Source organism: Apostichopus japonicus, chromosome 11 (assembly GCF_037975245.1).
Source record: "Apostichopus japonicus isolate 1M-3 chromosome 11, ASM3797524v1, whole genome shotgun sequence".
NCBI lineage: Eukaryota > Metazoa > Echinodermata > Holothuroidea > Aspidochirotida > Stichopodidae > Apostichopus > Apostichopus japonicus.
This window is the reverse complement of record NC_092571.1, coordinates 7422142-7437730: the sequence shown is the minus strand read 5'-3', so window position 1 is coordinate 7437730 and position 15589 is coordinate 7422142. Positions and strand designations below refer to the sequence as shown.

At 37.9% G+C, this 15589-nt stretch overlaps 2 long non-coding RNA genes across 2 annotated transcripts; one reads left to right on the top strand and one right to left on the bottom strand.

Moving 5' to 3' along the window:
* Nucleotide 1: 1 nt before the first annotated feature.
* Nucleotides 2-9549, bottom strand: LOC139975876 (uncharacterized). Its single transcript, XR_011795939.1, has 3 exons — nt 9484-9549; nt 773-825; nt 2-170 (listed from the first exon to the last, which is right to left on the bottom strand). It is a non-coding gene; the product is annotated as an uncharacterized lncRNA (long non-coding RNA).
* Nucleotides 9550-12192: 2643 nt separating this feature from the next.
* On the top strand, nt 12193-15545 carry LOC139975873 (uncharacterized). The gene is made up of 3 exons (XR_011795937.1): nt 12193-12892; nt 13566-13724; nt 13995-15545. It is a non-coding gene; the product is annotated as an uncharacterized lncRNA (long non-coding RNA).
* Nucleotides 15546-15589: the final 44 nt, after the last annotated feature.

Sequence of the window (15589 nt, the reverse complement as noted above, 5' to 3'; positions counted from 1 at the left end):
TTCGTTTTTTTGTTTCTATATCTAAGTTAAACAGGTCGATGAAGGTATTGCGTGTGCATTGCTTGTATCCAGCCACAGCCAAATGACCCTTATCCACAACGTCCATGTCAAAGATGATACAGCCATCCTGTACAGAAAATCTGGCCATCTTTGCGCATTGTACATGTGTGCTGCATAATTATATAAAAGGCAAAAGTTAGTTAAAAATTTAGTTGTAGGAATTGCGTCATATTCATATATACATATATATATATATGTATATATATACATATATATATATATATATGTATATATATATATATATATATATATATATATATATTTATATATATATGTGTGTGTGTATATGTATATATATATATATATTTTCCGTACACCTTAACCCAATATGAACAAAAGGGGCACAACCAGGACCTAACTCTAACAAAACCAATGATTATTGTTGTCTGTATTTTTTTAGGTAGCCTACAACACAAACAATCAAATAATTGACCAAAGTTTTCTGGATATTTCAGTGGCCCTCCTCCGCGCCCCCCCCCCCAAAAGTGCATGTACGTAAATATTTACGTAGGCCGACAACTATTCACATAAAACACTACTCTTCTCTATTGTTTTAAGATCATGCCATTTGCCTAATTGTGCACAAAAATTGTGTGATTTTCTTTTAGGTTTTTTTTCCTGTGATACCTCCATATCCATGTTAGGGTAATGATTTTTCCGCACAACATTGTTTAAAGTAAACAGCAGAGATGGAATCCTTTATAACACTTACATATTCAGCCTAGAAGCTGTGCTAGTATCCATTTTGTCATGCATTGTATAGTTCTGAATTGCAACAAAATCGAAGAAAGAAAATATGCAAATCATAAAATCAAATCTTCGAAAGGGAGAAAATGACACGAAGACCGGTACATTCTTTCCAAGCAGATACACACCACCGCATAGCATCTTCCTCCTGGACAAACCCCACCTTATTTTAGGCGGCCGGGGTTAGACCATATAAATAGATTCCATTGCTCCTAACACCACGCATGTCAATGGTTGAGTTAAATGTATACGATGACAAATTGTTGGTGTATAGTTGTCCATGTACTATCAATTCGTTACGCAACCCACACCTTCTATTTTATACAGTTAGTAAAGCATTTACTGGTTTGAAAATGTGAATGAGGGTTATATACATCTCTGATATACTCTAGTTGGAATGGGAATGTTCAGAAAATGCTACAATGCCTGTAATACCCAACAAATTCAAATTGGAAAAAATATAATTTTTTAGATGAATGACACATGAAAGCTAGTTTTCGCCCATCATTGCCGATCTTCTAGTATTAACCAGTTGCTCTGATACTGTTATCATAGATCACTGCAACTTAGTGTGGTTACTACACTAGTATTACATACAAGTACAAATCACATAACGGCAACAACTGGATCTGATACATGGTTCCTGCAGAAATGGACTTTGTACATTGTACAGAAAGTAAATATTGACAGCGCAGTAGACTTTGAACTTGAAGTAAAAAAAATCGAGGAACATTGAGGATAAGAATAGTCTAAAATGAAATGGTGGGACAAAGATGTATATATATATATATATATATATATATATATATATATATATATATATATATATAATTATAGATAACTTTAAAGAAACATTTGTCTTAGATCATAGTCCCTATCACCTGATGTTGGAGTTACTGCTAACTACTGTTACGAAGTCCAGATATTATGGTTTGGGAAACGAACACAATAAAGTAGGTTAGATAGGTTTTGTTTTAAAAGAATCTAATGCGTGTCTCTTGGTAACAAAAATATATAACTTAGCATAAATACACATACCTTAATACTTAAAGTTAACTTAGCGCGCACGCAAGGTACCTCGCTACCGCTGGGCTCTCCGTCGGGGTGTCAAATCCCAGGGTAGTCTGTAACCGTAGTGCGGGTGTGTCTGGAAGATTCCGGAAGGCGCTTTTCGTATAAATAACAGCTCCGGTATAGAGAACAGGACCAGGTAAGGTAAATAATAAGTTCAGAAGAATGGTATCCAAAAGAGAGTTAAGAGTAAGTCACACACAGCGTGGTTGGCATGGTGGAGAAAGGCCGGAACGGAAAAGGTAGGTTTTGTAAGGGCTATGCAGACATCGTTGTTTTACGTGGCGTGACGTACAGGTTGGTGCCACTGGGAGAAGAGACCGAGCCACTCCTTGAAAACTAATATATATGGCATTCGGTGAGGTTACTCGACCGTAGCTTAGAACTGCACTGATTGTGCTTTACGTTTACAAATTAGCATTATAATACACCATTAAAGAATTGCATAACATCAATTAGCGTAGTTAACCTTTAAAGTAACATGCTACATCATAACATTCCCCCCCATAAAGTGGAAAAATACAACCAAAAAGGGAGTATTTTTCCCTTGAAAACACTTAGCATGTGATGATAATTACACAAATTAAAAACACTTTAACCACTCACATATATAAACAATTAACCGACACGGCTGAGTGCGTCTGCACATATGTTTTCCTTTCCAGGTATATGAACTATCTTTAGGTCATACCCTTGGAGTAAAATACTCCATCTCATCAAACGTGCACTCTTGTTCTTAAACTTATTAATGTAAACCAATGGATTGTGGTCGGTATATACGACAGTTTGATATGGACCGTTAAGATACACTTCAAAATGCCCTACAGATAAAATAAGAGCCAATGCTTCCTTGTCAATTGTAGAATAGTTTCGTTGACTTTGATTTAATTTTTTGGAAAAGTAAATAACAGGATGTTCCACTTTTTGGTCATCCTCTTGAAATAATACAGCGCCGACTCCGACGTCACTTGCATCGATAGTCATGCTGAATGATATCTTAAAATTTGGAGCCGCAAGTACAGGCTCACTTATAAGAATGAGTTTAAGATTCTCAAATGCGGTCTGACAACATTCTGACCATAAAAATTTAACTTTCTTTGCTAATAGGCTAGTGAGTGGACTGGCCACATCTGCAAAATTCGGACAAAATTTCCTATAAAATCCTGTCATTCCCAAAAAACGCATTAGTTCCTTTTTGTTTGAAGGAACTGGAAATTTATAAATTGCTTCAACCTTAGCTGTTTTGGGTAAAACCTTACCCCCTCCCACAACATGACCAAGATACGTAACGGAAGCCTTTCCTAGATCACTCTTGTTTAGATTTATTGTTAAGTTTGCACTCTTAAGTCTCTCAAAAAAATCCTTGGTTTGTTCTATGTGAGATTGCCAGCTGTCAGAATATAAAATAACATCATCGATATAGGTACCACACCCTTTAAGACCCTTACAAACTATGTTCATGAGACTGGTGAACGTACTTGGTGCATTTTTCATGCCAAAAGGCATTACATTACATGCCCATACACCATCCGGTGTCACAAAAGTCGAAATTTCTTTAGCTCTTTTAGTTAAGGGGACTTGCCAGTATCCCTTCAATAAGTCATATTTACTCACAAATTTTGAATTCCCAATACGATCGATGCAATCATCGAGACGAGGTATAGGATGAGAATCGGTGACTGTCACTGAATTTACTTTCCTATAATCTATGCATAACCTTTGGGATCCATCTTCCTTGGGTACTAGTAATATAGGTGAAGACCAAGGGCTATGACTAGGAGAAATTATCCCGTTCTCAAGCATATATTCAATTTCTTTCCTAACCACAGATAGTTTTGAAGGATTGAGTCTATATGGGTGTTGTTTTATTGGTTTTGCATCCCCAACATCAACATCATGGAACAATACACTTGTTTTTCCTGGAATATCGTTAAGAATACTTGGAAACGAAGAGATTAACCGTTTCAGATCTTCCCTTTCATTCCGCTGTAGGTGACCTAACTTGCTGTCAAGATTGCAAAGAACTTCAGAGTTCGTTTTAGTCACTTTCAAGTACTTTCCCAACAATTCTGTCTCATCACCATTATCCTCTACTACTGACATCACACAAAAATTGTCTTCTCCCCTCTCATGATACGATTTCAACATGTTAATGTGACACAGACGGTTAGACTTACGCCGTCCAGGAGTATCAACTTATTATTTACCTTACCTGGTCCTGTTCTCTATACCGGAGCTGTTATTTATACGAAAAGCGCCTTCCGGAATCTTCCAGACACACCCGCACTACGGTTACAGACTACCCTGGGATTTGACACCCCGACGGAGAGCCCAGCGGTAGCGAGGTACCTTGCGTGCGCGCTAAGTTAACTTTAAGTATTAAGGTATGTGTATTTATGCTAAGTTATATATTTTTGTTACCAAGAGACACGCATTAGATTCTTTTAAAACAAAACCTATCTAACCTACTTTATTGTGTTCGTTTCCCAAACCATAATATCTGGACTTCGTAACAGATATTATTTGGGGGCCTGTCCGGGAATATCAATAATGTAGTTCACATCACTAATTTTCTTTGCAACACGATACGGTCCAGAGAATCTAGCACGCAATGGTTCACCGTGTACTGGCAGTAAAACTAAGACCTTTTCCCCAGTCTGAAAACTTCTTTCTTTTGACTTCTGATCGAACCTTTTCTTCATTCGATCTTGACTCTTTAACAAATTATCCTTTGCCAATTTGCTAGCCTTGTGCAATCTCTCATTCAAATCTGATACATAATCTAGTACATTGACCTCAGCAGGCGAATCTGTCAACCACTTTTCCTTCATTAACTTCAAAGGCCCACGAACCTCATGCCCATAAATTAACTCAAAGGGGCTGAAACCCGTAGACTCATTTGGTGTTTCTCTAGTTGCAAATACCACAAAGTCGATACCTTTATCCCAATCCATCTGACTTTCGTGACAGAACGTTTTTAGCATATTTTTAAGGGTTTGGTGGTAACGCTCTAGTGCACCTTGGGATTCGGGGTGGTAGGCAGATGACGCCGTTTGCCGAATACCTAGTGTTTGCAATACTTCTGAGAACAACCCGCTCATGAAATTTGAACCTCGATCATGTTGTACTTCCCTAGGAAGTCCAACTCTGGTAAAGAACTTCAAAAGTGCATCAGAAACAGATTTTGCTGAAATATTTCGAAGTGGGATTGCTTCAGGGTATCTGGTAGCCACGTCCATTATCGTCAAAAGATACATAAAACCGGACTTGGTTTTGGGGAGTGGACCAACACAATCAATGATAACTTTATCAAAAGGCTGCCCTACTGCGGGGATAGGAATGAGGGGAGCACTCTTAATTTTCTGGTTTGGTTTACCTACAATTTGGCAGGTTTTACAACTTCTACAAAACTCACTTACATCTTTATATAACTTTGGCCAGAAGAAGTGCCGCAGTATGCGATCTCTAGTCTTCCTAACGCCTAAATGACCTGACATTGCATGGTCATGAGCAACCTGAATGATCTGAGCCCTGTACTCTGACGGGACAACAATCTGATGAAAAACTAGCCATTCTTCATTGGCTGCTACTTCTGGGTGCCGCCATTTGCGCATAAGCACCCCAGACTTTGACATATAATACCCTACTGGTATCTTAGAAATCTCCTGTTCAGTATGAACCGATTGCAGAAGTTTCTTGATTTGATCGTCAGCTTTTTGCCTTTCGATCAAGTGTTGTTGATTTAAAACCAATGGTTTGACAACATCAGCATTTTTTGCTGGATTCTTATTAAATTGATTTTCTCGAGATAAATCATTAAGATTTTCAAAGAATGTTCCTGCCAGTTGGAAACATTCATCACCTGTTGGAACATTAGTATCATTCACATTAGGTGCTTTAAGAGCCATAGAACGAGTTGTTACACAAGCCGGAAAAATACCAGGAAATTCTGTTAACAACCGTTCTGTTTCCTCATTAGACTGAGGTTGGTTACATACATGGACACAGGGGGAAGTGTGGACTTGGCCACCAGCAATATCATTGCCAAGGAGAAAATCTATACCGTCGACCGGCAACCTCTCTACTACTCCTATCTCGACTACCTTAGAGACATACTCACAATCGAGCTGAAGTTTAACGAGGGGGGCTCTCACGGTATCCTCTCCCATACCCCTTACTAACACATGCATTGGACTGGTTTCTACGCCATGACTTGGGGAAAACACATTACGCAACATCAAAGAACGTGATGCCCCAGTATCCCTCAATATATGAATTTCTGAAAAATCATTACTGCCTGGCCTAGTAACAGTGCCAACTGACATAAAATTATCGTAGCCATGTGGTTTGAGATTTGCCCTAATTTTCTCAATTTGACTACTAGAAAGCTTGCTTTTCGAAAATATGCTATTGTCCTTAACATAGTTCGGTTGAATGAGTGGGGATCCCATAATTAACTTTTGTTTACTGGCAATAAACGCCGTTGGCTTTTCAATTTCTCTCAACCGTCTGAAACAACTTTCATAAACATGGCCAATTTTGTGACAAAACCTGCACGTGGGCCTATTTCTGGAACCTGCATTTCCAAAACTACCCCTTCTTGTGTCAGAATCATTGCCCTCTCCTGATCTCCCATATTTGCCCTTTCCTTTGAAATAATTTGGAACTCTGGGATTCTGGGATTGACCAAATGAGCTCTTGTGAACCAGCTCATAATCATCTGCAACAATGGCAGCTTTCTCCATTTGCTCTACCCCCCTGTCTGAAAGATGAGTTCTAATCTCCCTTGGAAGACAGTTACAAAATTCTTCCATCAAAATTAACTCTCTTAATAGCACAAAATCTACTCCAACTTTCTTAGAAGCAAGCCACTTATCAAATAGTTCCGATTTTGTTCTACTGAATTCTACATACGTTTGATCTGGACTTTTGCGTTTTGTATTTCTGAACTTTTGACGATATGCCTCTGGTACTAGCTGGTAAGCATTTAAGACTCGTTCTTTGACTTTTACATAGTCTGAACCTACAGAGTACGACAATGATGTGTAAACGTCTTTTGCTCTTCCTGTGAATACACTATGAAGCAATGTGGTCCAATATTTGTTAGGCCACCCTAACTTTCTCGCCAAATTTTCAAACGATGTAAAATATCTGTCTACGTCATTTTCATCAAACTGAGGAACTAGCCTTATGTTCTTAGAGAAATCAAAAGACGATGAAGATTGCCCTATGTGACTTTTCGTTTCCAGCATTTTAAGAGCCATTTCATGTTCTAATTCCTTCAGTCTAAATTCGTTCTCTATCTTTAACTTTTCACTTTCACGTATCTCTCTTTCGTTTTGCAATTCTAGTTCCCTAATCTTTAATTGGATTGTTAATTTCTTTACTTCTTCACTTTCTTCACTAGATTTTGGCATATCCTCCCCTTTTCCTTTGATGAAACCCCATTTTAGTAAATGATTACCAACTATACGATTCAACTGAGGTTTCTTAGCAGCTGGAGGCACTACGATACTAAGGTGCTTAGCTAAGTCTAGGAGATTATCTTTGGATAAATCATCTACATTCTCTATAGACAATGCAGTCTGTGATACAAATGCTTCAGCCGTTGTAAAGGCCATAGCGAAATATAAATACACCGCTATTACATACATATAGAAACACTCATAAGACAAGAGACACTAATTAGATGCAAATTTTGCTAATCTCGTATTTTTGAAAAATTTGCAAGTTTAGCCAATTTGTTCGTTTCCCGGACAGGCCCCCAAATAATATCTGTTACGAAGTCCAGATATTATGGTTTGGGAAACGAACACAATAAAGTAGGTTAGATAGGTTTTGTTTTAAAAGAATCTAATGCGTGTCTCTTGGTAACAAAAATATATAACTTAGCATAAATACACATACCTTAATACTTAAAGTTAACTTAGCGCGCACGCAAGGTACCTCGCTACCGCTGGGCTCTCCGTCGGGGTGTCAAATCCCAGGGTAGTCTGTAACCGTAGTGCGGGTGTGTCTGGAAGATTCCGGAAGGCGCTTTTCGTATAAATAACAGCTCCGGTATAGAGAACAGGACCAGGTAAGGTAAATAATAAGTTCAGAAGAATGGTATCCAAAAGAGAGTTAAGAGTAAGTCACACACAGCGTGGTTGGCATGGTGGAGAAAGGCCGGAACGGAAAAGGTAGGTTTTGTAAGGGCTATGCAGACATCGTTGTTTTACGTGGCGTGACGTACAGGTTGGTGCCACTGGGAGAAGAGACCGAGCCACTCCTTGAAAACTAATATATATGGCATTCGGTGAGGTTACTCGACCGTAGCTTAGAACTGCACTGATTGTGCTTTACGTTTACAAATTAGCATTATAATACACCATTAAAGAATTGCATAACATCAATTAGCGTAGTTAACCTTTAAAGTAACATGCTACATCATAACACTACTGATGATGCTTAAGTTGCAAGGTATAATCATGAATTCATTTAGTGTACGTATTAGCGACAGCTATAGTTTGTTTTTACATTGTTGTTCATATTAATGTTAATAATGTACATTGGCATAGCTTTACATTTCATTTACCTCAGAACGCAAAACAATGCAAGTTGTTTCCTATTTCAACAAGGAATTAATCTGGGATCGAGCTATTTGTTGCAATAAATGTTGCCATCACATGTTGATATACAATATTCTCCGAAAGAGGTTCCTATCATAGCCCGCAATACTTAAAAGGTATACTAACAGATCAAAGATGAAGACATTGTTTATTACTGTAATTCAATATACAAAGTGTCATTGACGTAATTGTTAATTGCCATACCTATTCACCAACCGACTAAGGGGAAATATTATCCGTTTGCCGGGTAAATGAGAAGAGTCATGTTATTCACTGGCAAATACTGTAAGTGATGCGGTGGATTATGGTACATTTAACACATACCATTGACCTTTTTTGTATTACTTATAACCATTGTGAAATTACTTCTGAAATATAGTTACAATTGCAAGTTTTGCAAAAATTGTGTCATCTTTTGAAAACTGTTATCTGTACTCGGATGCTATAAAGTTTCACTAGAAGAACTGATTATGGATAGGTAGCTAATCTGCAAGCTGCCGGGAATTGTTTGGCTTTTTTTCAACAGTCTTTAAATTAGGTCTAGAAGGTTGAACATGAATTGTGATATCCAAAACTTCCAATGTCTGTTATCTTTCTATCCGTCTCTATCCGTGTGTCACGGGTTGCCTAGGGTGGTGGACAGGAAATAAAACAACGATGGCACGGTGGTACAGTTTCTAATTTATTATAAGATAAAACGAAATCCCTGCAAGAGGAATAATAGTGCGAGGAAAATGTTAGCATGTTCTCAATATGTATAGAGTGTCCACACAACATCATAAACCCTTACACATTAATATTTTGATATTATAACATATCGGACTGACAAAGTTACATTTATACAATAAATTAACTTAATATTTCCTTTCTACAATTGCGAGAATTCCACTATAGTCCACTGGATATGATTTAAAGCAACTCTTAACACAAAAAATACGGTATTAAATTAATTGGATTCTAAACTAAACGTAATGACAAGTATGCAATTACTTACGGGACCGTTGTATAAGCAACTCCGGGTTCTTCACTGACAGCTAAACACGTGGGAACACGAAGTTACCATGTAGCAGGAACACGCAGTAGCTACCATTGACTCAATTTGGGAGGAATCCCTGCATGGTACGGAAGAGTGCGTCGTCACTCTTGCACCGACTAACAATAATAATAATAATAATGAGCCACCTCAACTGCCGCTACTATTTTTATACTAGCCCTCGGCATCTCATGCAAACATTCCATCCAAACACACTGAATGAAAGTTAATTGAGTTTACGCAAATTTAATCCGCTTAGTCCAGATTACCAGGCATTCCCTAGCCCTTGAACAACCCGACAAAGTTGTTTGCATACGACATGACTGAATTCCATGTGGCTACGTGACACCGTGGAATATTTTCCTCTCCAGGAAAACTGGGGGAATTCGGTCTACATGTGCAGATCTACGTTCTTTTTACCATGCTTTTACTTCAATCAGTATTCAAGGGAAATGTAATTTATAGTAGTATTTCCTCCAGTACACACCAATAGGACTACGTCTGAACACCTCTAACTGCTTGATATATTTAGTTTGACCGGGAATAACTTGAACCATAGCATCCCTACAGATGCAAAGAAGCTCGTTTGCTACCGACAGTCAGCTGTACGGAAGCCGAGAGGTTCATAGGTTTCCTCAAAAAGGTCGTTTTGCCACTTTGAATGAGTTTGCCGCGTTGGGCGTATTTGCCACAAACAATAATGGCACAACAATACTGCTTTTGGTTGAAAAAGAACTAAAACAATGGGAGTCCTCTGAACAGATACATAGGTAAATAAGTGAGCAGACGGATAGGGCAAAACTATTGTCGGAGTAGGGACAGCAATGCCTACCATATATAGGTTTGGTGTGCACTTCAGTGGACATAATAGCAAACACGATGATGATTAAGCCAATGATAGATATAATAGCTATATCGGGTACCTGCATGAAATAAATGCAATCTATCCAGTTATATTTATTAACTGATAGGCACAGTGCTCAACTTTGTAGGTCGATGTGCCCTAGTGCATGATGGTGAAGCGGGGAAGTCGGAGACCGTACAATCGCACAATACTACGGGGTGGACTTTACAAAACTGAAGTGGTAGTAAACAGGAAATGTGTATGTGTGCCCTTTTTTTAAATACATGTCAATAATTCATCACATAAATTTGAAAGCTTGAACTGCTGGGGATATACATAAACTGAATGTGAGAAATGTTTGATGCCAGCTTATATTGATGCTGTGCTTGAAGTTGGACATTGGTGTACCTGGTTTAATCCTCCAAAATCTCGCTGCAAAACCTACACTGCTATATATCACGAATCAAAGCAAGGACAAATTAATGACACCCCAACTGATGAATTTTGTTGAAATTGATACAGGATCGACGGAATGTCAATACCTTTATGAGAGGTATTCTCACATTACTTGAACGTTTTTTTTTTTTCAAAAAAACGTTCCCTTACATCTAAAACTAGTTGTGATTCAAAGTTAACACAAAGTTGTCGAGGCTGGTTTATACTATTTGTAGCATTAATCCCGTCTCTTATTATCACAGTATGTGTGAATGAGTTTTCCTTTAAACTTTGTGTATCGTTTCTGCCGCTTTGGTTCGCATCAAATATTCGATTTGGGCTCTGGTAAGCAGTTTAAAATGTGGAATAATCAAACAATTTAGCCAAACTTCCTCGTGCAAGTTATGGAGAAGTGGCATGTACAAACTATTTAGTCATAATAGGTGCTAACCTTTAATCACATATATTACCATATCATACATTGTAATATTCCGCTCCAAAATACTGTAACGAAAAATATGTTTCTCGTTTCGTTCTTTTACTCGTTTTTTGTTGTTGTAATACTTAGTATTGCTGGGAATCCGCTGCTGTGGCATCTTTTAATATTCTCTGCGCTCATCAAACAGTCCAATCATGTTTGAACATGAAGTGTCCTCGACATCCGGTCTTCCCTGCGTACGTGCAGTTTCTTTACCTCGTGTCGAGAGGATGTGATAAAAGTGTAAGTCGGGAGGCCATTTTGTTAGAGTAAGTAAAGTCAATTCCCGCTAACTTTAAAGAATTAATTTTATGAGATATAACCATACAACTCACTACACAGCATTTAAACTACTGGTGTATTTCAGAATAGTATTTTAATAAGCCCATATTTCTGATCGTAGGAGTGGTACTCGTAGAAATTAACAAGGTAAATGTTAGTTAGGTTGTTCACGCTCAGTATAAAAAGGAAAAGTTGTAGCATACGTTAGGGTGTTAGGATGTGCTGACACTGAAAAATTTTGTTTCATAATTTCTTTCGTGGTAATAGTTGCGTTTCTATTTCGAGTCGATCTCTGGTGGTTTGAATATGGAATACTTGATATATCAAGAGACAATATTTAGCTCTTAAAATAAGAGGGATTCATTATAGATTAAATGAAGTAAGTTATGGTCATTGTCGAAGTGAATATCACTCTTCAGTGCATTCACTGTTTACTATTGTAAGATGAATGTAGTACCTTATTTTACGTAGTACAAATTTTAGTATAATCAATTGTTCTTACAGTTAGTTTACGAACATGATCACACCGACCTTCGTTTATAGGCCATCAGCTGAAGGTCGAAATTCGCTTGTTTCGTTCCAGCAACTGCGGGTCTAAAATATCTCTACAGCATTGAATACATAAATTAACTAAGATTAATGGTCCAAAAGTTCTCCATGTACTTTCCTGCAGTTTTTTTGCAATTCCGCTCGAAAGATCGAACTATATTTTTTATTGCGTATGTTAAGAAACCTGCCGTTTTACGTTCAAAAGTTGTGCGCCAGTGAGATATCTGTACCATGTGATATGAATTGTCCAATGAGCCATGAGTTCTGTGTGCAATCTTTGTAGAAAACAACAAACATGGCGGCTCCCACTGGCGCTAGTCAGTCTCCGACACACGGAAATCTACAGTGCTCAGTGCACATTGAATCTGTAAAATTTGAAGCAGTCAAGGCACTGACGAATAAACGATGGACTAAAGTTACTTCCTGCGCTAAAGATTGGCTTAATCTCAACGGCGGAGACAGTGATATCGCCGTACTACTGATTACTCCATGGCCTACTACGATCAAGCGTGTGTTCAACAGCATAGTATGATTGGGTTCCACGATAAGTGTTACAGGCGGTTTATTGATAGCAAGCACATTGCTGCAAGAAAACGGACAGTTCCAGAGGAGACCCCATATGATTTTAAACGAAGAATTGACGGAAAAGATCGAGGAAACCAAGCAGAAGCTCTGTTGTATTGCCTGTTCAATTTATTTTATGTGGGAAAAGAAACAATACATTACTCGGCGTTGCAAACGGGTGCAGGACAAGCTGCAGCAGGCAGAGACTTTCGATGGAGGTAAGCCTAAGCATACTACACGACTCTACTTGTACTTCTGTGGCATAGTTGAAGTGTTAAGAGAAGTTGCATAATGCAAGATCAGTAGCTCTTGAGGGATAGAATCCAAGTCAAAGGGCACAGTGTTGGACCTGAACATAATATAATTAGTGGCATGGTCATCTGATTTGTTTTGTTATAAGGTGGTAGGAACGGAAATTTGTTTCAAATTCTCAATCTGGGGCACTAGCCTAAGTGTTAAATACAGGCTTCATAGTTTTCTTACTGTGGCCCTTTATTTGAATGATAGAGATATTATATTAGTTAGAAAAATAAGTGTAACAAAGGTGCAATGAGGTTAGGTTTGCAAGGTCTTATGGTCAGCCTGTCTAGCTTTACCAAAATGAACAAGTATCTGTCTCCTTTATTATTAGTAACAGATATAATCTACCATTGTATAATTTAAACCATAACAATAAGAGATAATGTACTGTACTGTCAAAAAAGCCTGTTTTAATTCTTTTTTGCATGACACTGGTTTGCAAAATTTGAATGTGTCTTTGTTTGTCCATAGAAGATGAGCAGATCACATGGTATATAAATAAAATTGTCTTAGTTCTTATTTGTTCAAACTTACATTTTGATCAACAGAAAATGCAAAACAATTTGCTTTTTTTATTTCATTTTATTAAAGTAATATTGCTTCGACAAGCAGCAGAGCGGAAAAAAGATGAGCCCAGATTTTATGAATATTAGAGGAAAAGACCGTGTTGCCATTGAAGTGAGGTACCACTCTCTATGTTGAAGAAACTAGATACAATTCTTGACAAGGAAGACATACAGATCTTGAAAGGTAAAGTACTCTCTTCAATGTGTGGTTCATTGAGTGTTCAGGGGTGGATCTAGGACTTTTGGAATATGGGGGTCCTCCCCCAAGGAAAATTAAAAAATTCTGTAAACGCTTTGAGATGCAATATCAGGTTAATCTTTCCATTGAAATTATTAAAGTAATTTGCAACATATATCTAGCTGAATTGTAATTATATTGGTACCCATCATAAAATGTGAGACTCAAAAATATCCAATTTCATGGTACAAGGTGTTCTGTTCATCTCCTCCTCAGAGCAGAGTTTACCACCAACAAAAGATGCTCTGATCCAGCATGTTAAGCGCTGCACCAACCAGGCTGCTATTCACAGTAGGGCATTGCAGCAAAGGATTGATGCACTCTCACCAGAGGGACATGGATGGAAACTTGAAAATGATGACCTTATAATCACTTGGATGACGAAGCCACCTGACCCAGATGTTTTGCTTCAGTGTGTCAGCAGTAGCTGTAGAGTCGGCAAATGTCTTAAAGGAAGATGTTCCTGAATGAATGCACAACTACCGTGTACAGACCTATGTAAATATAGAAATTGCAGCAACTTCCAAGAAGATGTTGAGATTGTTGATGCAGGGGAAGATGATTTGGAGGATGAACTGTGATGGTGTTAAATCTTGATATCTTAGTCTGAAATTTTAATTAAGTTTGAAGTTTGTGAAGAGGGTTAACTTTTTCAAAGTCATGTTGTCATTATTTTGTTCCCCAGAGTTTAAAGGAACCAGAAAACATGATCTTATTCATATATTCATTTTAGCTATTAGTAGTTTTACGTAGATTACCCTACCTACCAGACACCTTATGATAAATATCCACATTTTCTTCAAATCACACTTTTTTGCTGAGAGGGGAGGGGGGGGGAGGAGGGTGTTATGGGCATGCTTTACCTCTTGCATATTCACAACTACATTTACTGATGACGATGACGCAAATACCGCGTCCTGAAACCAGTCAGAGGTTTATATACTGTTGTTGGGGAACCATCGCCCCTGACCATGTTCCAATATCACGGTTCTTTATTGTTTTGCCGTAACATTTCGTTACCTGTTTTATTCATATTGTTAACACGTTTTGTGCATCTGTTCAAGTTTTGACTGAAGGATATTCAAGTCTTTAGTGACTTTTATTTCATCTAATTATCTTCACCTCTACTACGGAATGGACTTTCCCTTTTCCATACCATATCTGACTTCCATGCAGTGAATTGAAGTGGATCCTGTTATAACTAGTACAACTGTCCTTCGATGAACTTTTAATCACTTATTAATTCCTCGCCGCGCCTTTTGATGAAGAACCTGTATCTTGAATCATCGCAAAGGCCCAGCTCTACTACACCATTGAGTGTATCGACCCAGTCTTAATAGATACATTATTTCTAAATTTCTATCTGGGGCTTAAGTTAACTGTCTTCGTTATTCACTTATTTGTACCATTCACCTTTATTATTCATATTATTTGTAGAATATAGAACTATTATTATTCAAAATACCATTCGAAACCTTGTCGATCTTTTCTTTTATACGTTAACTCCCTTGGAAACACTTTTTGCAGGAATACGAATTATAAACATGTCGTTTCCGTAACATGGAGAAAGTACCTAGTTTTGCAGAAGACTGTAGAAAGAGTACTAAGGTAACGGATATATACCGACTAACTTTATTTCACATCTACGATATGCCATGATGTCTTAGTGTGCCAACTTATATATTGATTTATACAAAAGAAATAACTCACTGGTCTTGGGGCATTGGCACATCTCACTGTAACTAGGGATTTAGCTACATGTAAAGTAGAGGGGGAGGGGGTCACATGTGTAAAACAGTTTGGATGGGGAG